Here is a 5,571-nt window from a genome sequence, read left to right as displayed (position 1 = left end):
ATTTCATAAGAGGATACCATATGTTTTTGCATGTTCCAGGTCCTTCCTATCCCCTGATGAATTGTACATCTATGTACATATCAGTATATACTGTGTGCCAGAGATATCAAACCTTCCATAATACCCAAGATACAAATATTTTAGGCTTTGTTGACCATGCACTCTCTGCCAAACATACTCAATTCTGCCACTGTGACAGGAAAGCAGATTTATAACATAAGTAAATAACTGAGTGACTTGTTGCAAAATAGACATTGTTTAGAGAAACAAGTAGCACATCAGATTGGGCCTGTGGCCCGTGTTGGACACCATCTCCTCAATCCAACATATCCAAAATTTTAGGGATCTAATGCATTTCTCTTCTTCTCTGTCTCTGTCTCTGTCTCTCTCTCACACATTCTCTCTAATTGACAAGTTGCCCAAGGTCAGTTCCCACCTGTCTGGTGGTCCTGCCTTTTTATCCTCCTCATCTGCTGCCTAATGTTAGTCTCTGACAGATGACATCCAAGAGAAGGTTCCCCTGGCAGAAGGGACCCCAATACTTCATGGCAGTCCTGCCTTTCTCCCTCTCTCTTCACATTCCCTGGGACCTGGGCATAGTCTGGACACTGCAGCTCCCCCCAGCCCTTCTGGAATTTTGATGACACTCATGTGCAAGGCCAGCAACATGTGGAGTGGGCCTTGTGGCTGTGTGTGGAGGGCAGACTTGGGACTCAGGGTGGGAAAGGAATGTCAAGTGAGGAGCCCTGCATGCTGGCAAGGCTCACACTCCCTGCTCAGTGAGCAGATCAGGACACTTCCTCTTTTACCCTTTGGTTTCCACAACTGTCTCACTAATGAAATTATCTCTTTCCTGAATCCTGAACAACATTTATGGCGCAAAGGGAATATTAGTTGAGAAAGTGCTTTGCAAGCTCTTAAGCACTAGCATGGTGCCAATTTTTTAAACTACCTTTAATTTTTTATTTCTTTTTCAGTTACATAGTCTTAAACAAGGATGCATTTCTTTATGACATTCAGACAGTGTTGAGTTTATTAGTGTTGACAGAAAAGAAGCATATAAATGGAAAATATTGTGGGCTTAATGTGAACATATCTGCATTATCTAGTATTGACCAGTTTGTGTTGCCAAAAGACTTATCAGTTGGCATTAAAAAGGAGCACTTGAAAATATTGCTAAAAGCAAATGTCTACACACTGTTCTTTGCAGCAAATAAGGGCATTTATACCTTTAAAATACTTTAAGTCTGTAATTGGATTAATTAAGACACCTTCTTATGTGTAAATGGTTCAAATCATGTAAACTCTGTACAGTCTAAAAATCCCTAAAAAGAATAAAACTATATAACCTGATGGTAAGACGTATAGATATCACATGTATTTGCAAATACTGTAGACACACAAATTTGGCCAAATACCATAAAGAACAAAGTGATTTCACATTACAATGGCCAAGACAACCATCTGTCTTGCTCAATGACATAAAAATAACCAATTATGGAACTCCTGTAGTTTAAGGCATCATGACAGTATACAACACATAGAATGGAAATTGTTGAGCAAATTATACAGCAGATATTTCTAGACTGAGTGTACATCTTCAAAATCAAAAATTTGAAAAGATCCTTTATAGGATTAATACAAAAATGAAAAACAATATCTAAAATTTGGCATTCAAATGGGTGCCTAATTCATCAAAAACAATGCACTGAACTTTTGACTGATAAAAAATAAATTACAAAGAACAATTGAATCCCTGTAAATGTAATAATGAAGCAAAAAAAAATGAGTATGTCTTTACTTTAATACACATTTTAAATGCTACCCTGAGACAATTAAAATAAATAAGCATGCCTGGAGGCATGTCCTTAAAGACAAAGAAGGGACTGCATGGAAGGAGTAAGTGACACATTTGTAAGTGAAAGGTGAGTATGAGATTTGATCAATATAATTATCTTTCTAGCCAGTCTTTTTGTTTTAACTCTTCTTGAAAATTCTGGCTAGTACAATGTGACAAAAGTACACCTGTGTCCTTATGGCTTAAAACAAAGCCTTCTTGAAAAGTGGAATGGGTTTCCTTTTATATAGAACCTTTACATTGTTTATATGCAGCGTTTCAAAAGGTTGTGCAGGCAAAGCATCTGACTCATCCTCTCCAAAACATTTCAATTATCACAATTATGCTAAAAAGTAGGAAAATTCCATAAAGTAGCAAGATTGAATACAAGACACTAATGTGCCCAGAGGGCATTAGAGTGAGCAGGTTTTTTTTTGCTGGGGGACTTTTTTTTTAAATCAAAGAGCTAGATAGTTAATTTAAAAAACACCACTGCACGGTGTGCCAGTTTGGATATATTATGTACCCACAAAAAGCCATATTTTTTAATGCAATCTTTTGGGAACAGATATATTAGTCTTGATTATATTGGAACTTTTGCTTGAATGCTTCCATGGAGATGTGGCTCAATCAATTGTGGGTGATAACTATGATCAAATTATTTCCATGGATATTTTGCCATGTGCATTCAAGGTGGGTCTTAATTAGATCACTGGGGTTCTTTAAGAGATGCTTGGTAGTTGACAGAGATGTTAGTAGCCAACTCTGACACATGCTGATGCTTAGAAATGCTTGGAGACATGGACAGAAGGACATATGGAGATGCCAAGCTAAGGGAAGAACCCCAGAGTTTGCCCTGGTGAAGCTAAGAGAGGAACCCAGATGCTTAGATGCACAGCAGCTGAATAAGCTAAGGAGACAAGCCCAGAGACATTTTGGAGAAAGCCATTTTGAAACACAACCCAGGAGCAAAGACCACCAGATGGCAGACACATGACTCCCCAGCTGACAGAGGTGTTCTGGATGCCATTGGCCTTCTTTCAATCAACGTATCATATTGTCGATACTTTAGTTTGAACACTTTTATGGCCTTAGAACTGTCAATATGCAACTAAATAAACCCCCCTTTTAAAAAGCTAATCCATTTCTGGTATTTTCATGGCAGCAGCATTGGCAAACCAGAACACATGGTACATCCAGTTTTCTGCTTAAGGAAAAATATAATCATTCACCAGAAGGGTTCTGTGGGCTCTCCTTAGGCTTCAACCTTAATACATTGCAATGAAGTTCACATATGTTTCTTCTCCTTGGTATAATTTTCAAAACCCCAACATGCCTCAGTTCTCAAAGTATTCATTTACTGCTGTCTAACATGCATTATTATCTGGAATCAAAAAGTTACATTATGCAAATGTTTTGCATTTTAAAAATAAGCTCTTTTGCCATTTCTACAACACTGCACTTTGCATAGTGGTGCAACAAAATCAGAATTTTACCAAGCTACTTTTGATCCATTTTCCCAGTACCATCTGTAGAGCCCATAGAGGTTTTACCTGTGTGCCTCTGAACAGTGACTGAACCATGATTTGACAGAAAGAATGTTAGTATCCCTCATGAATAGCAGTACTGTTAGTGTTGCTGAAATCAATGCAGATGTTACATAAATGTGAACTTCTCAAGAAATAACATCTTTTAAATATTTTGGCCACTGTTTTTTTCTCTCTCACATTATTCAGTGAGGATAAAATTCCTGTTAGTTTATGCTCTTATGGAACTTAAGAAAAGCCAGATTAGGTGAATAATTGATTGACATTTAAGAAACTGTACTGCTTTCCACAATGGGAGAAGAGCTTCTGAAAGATATTCTACAGAACTCATAATCAATACCACCTTATTGATCCAGTCCATTCACTGATGGACAAAGCTGTCACATTTTGAGAAAACTTTAAAGCTTCTATAAAAGTTAAATTAGGAAAAAATAGATGTAGGACAGTCACAAAATGTCCTATGAAAATATGACATATTTGTCTTTAAGAGTGAGTTCTTGAAAATATATGTGGCTACAGAGATGAATTTAATCACAAGACAGCAGATGAACACATAAGTAACTATTCATGATCTCTTTGTGTCTAGGGTCATTTGTGATGCTGATTGGTTTTCCTTTTCCTTCATTTGAAAAAAACAGCAGCACTTGGTTTTATCCAATACTTCTACTTTTGTAAGGGCTGTGATGGTCACATTTGAATGTACTGCAGTTGGCTCACCTGTGTTTAATTTCCCATTTGTAGAACTTACAACCTGGTTTTTGTATGGTTGCATTTTATCTGTGTTCTGTTTGATGACAGAGCAGGATCTTGTTGAACTGCACCCACTTGAGTAGACAACTGTTTACTGATCCTGTCATATTTATACTCTGACACATGCCTTTTTGATCACACAAGTCATTAAAAAGTTTTCTTAGGTAGCCATATTCTGGTTTTTCAAAAAAATCTTACTGTCTTTCATAACAAAGATATGTTGCCATTTCTTCTGAAAAATTTTCACATAGCACTTCTATTAGTGTGGCTCATTTTGTATCTCCAATTTTCTGATATTTCTTTTTTTAATGTGTTAGCCTTTAAGCCTTGCCAAGGATGATGTCTTCTCAGAAAATTCATAAACATGTTTCCTAAAAGTTCTAAATCATTCCTTCTACTTTGTTTCTTTCCTAAATGTGTGTTCATGTTTATATATCTCAGCTGATCCTGTAAGACTCTTGTGTTCACTGTATGGTATGTGTTTCTTTGTCTCTGGATTGATATATCCTTACCAAACCAAAATCTATAATGGGAATAATTTTTTTGGGTTTTGTTTCCTTGTTGTCCTATTAAGAATTCCTCATGTTTTACATCTCTGTATATTAAATTCTTTGAATGGACAAATTCCATATGAGAAATTAGTTGGATACCTATCATGCAACCTGTTTTAAGAGAAAATGTTCTATCACACAAGTCAAACAAGTCTCCAGACTAGGTCCCAGCAGTTGTAGCATCATAGGAAGGTATTTACCACAAGGACCAAAATACTAAACTTGAGGTATGCCATCTCCAAATCCTAATTGCTTATAGAAACTGTATTCCAGTGTAGCTGTGGTGCTCTGGGCTTCATGGGTTCCAGCTTAATTGCCACGTATTTTTTTGCATATAAATTTTTACCTAATCATGTTGTGCCCAATTTGACCACTAGGTCGTGCCATTCTGTGATCTGATTTGTCCTTGTCTCTCTTTTCTTTTTATCCATATCAAGTTTGGGTACTCCACTTTGAATTCTTTAATCAAGACAAGCACACTGAAATAGGGCATTTTGAGAATAGGTACATCACTAGGTAACTGTGCCAGGTGGGTAACATTAGAATTCAAATTAACTACTCTGTGCTCATCCCATTCATAAAATGATTTTTTCTTAGTTGTCTTTTCAGCAAAACATGTCTTTGAAATTATCTTTTCAGTGATGTAAGCTGATATTGATGAAGAGCTCAGAGGTGCAGCCTGGATTAAGGTCAGTTCCCAGTGCAAGCAGCAGCCCTGGGCCCCTCAGTGAGCCAGGCTGGGACCTTGGTAGCTGGAGGCAGAAAGGGAGCCATGCAGGGAGGGAGAGAGTGAGGTAGTGGTGAAGGAGCAAGCTGGGATCTAATGCAGCTCAGCTCAGATTAGATCCCTGTACTGCTGCCTGTGCCTTCTATGGCCACCCAACCG

General features: G+C 37.5%; 1 pseudogene; it reads right to left on the bottom strand.

Moving 5' to 3' along the window:
- Positions 1 to 3,972: 3,972 nt before the first annotated feature.
- LOC119524754 lies at positions 3,973 to 5,096 on the bottom strand (annotated as a pseudogene).
- Positions 5,097 to 5,571: the final 475 nt, after the last annotated feature.

This window comes from Choloepus didactylus (genome assembly GCF_015220235.1).
Source record: "Choloepus didactylus isolate mChoDid1 chromosome 11 unlocalized genomic scaffold, mChoDid1.pri SUPER_11_unloc7, whole genome shotgun sequence".
NCBI classification, from domain to species: Eukaryota; Metazoa; Chordata; class Mammalia; order Pilosa; family Megalonychidae; genus Choloepus; species Choloepus didactylus.
The sequence above is the reverse complement of the archived record's forward strand: the minus strand, read 5'-3'. Positions and strand labels throughout refer to the sequence as shown.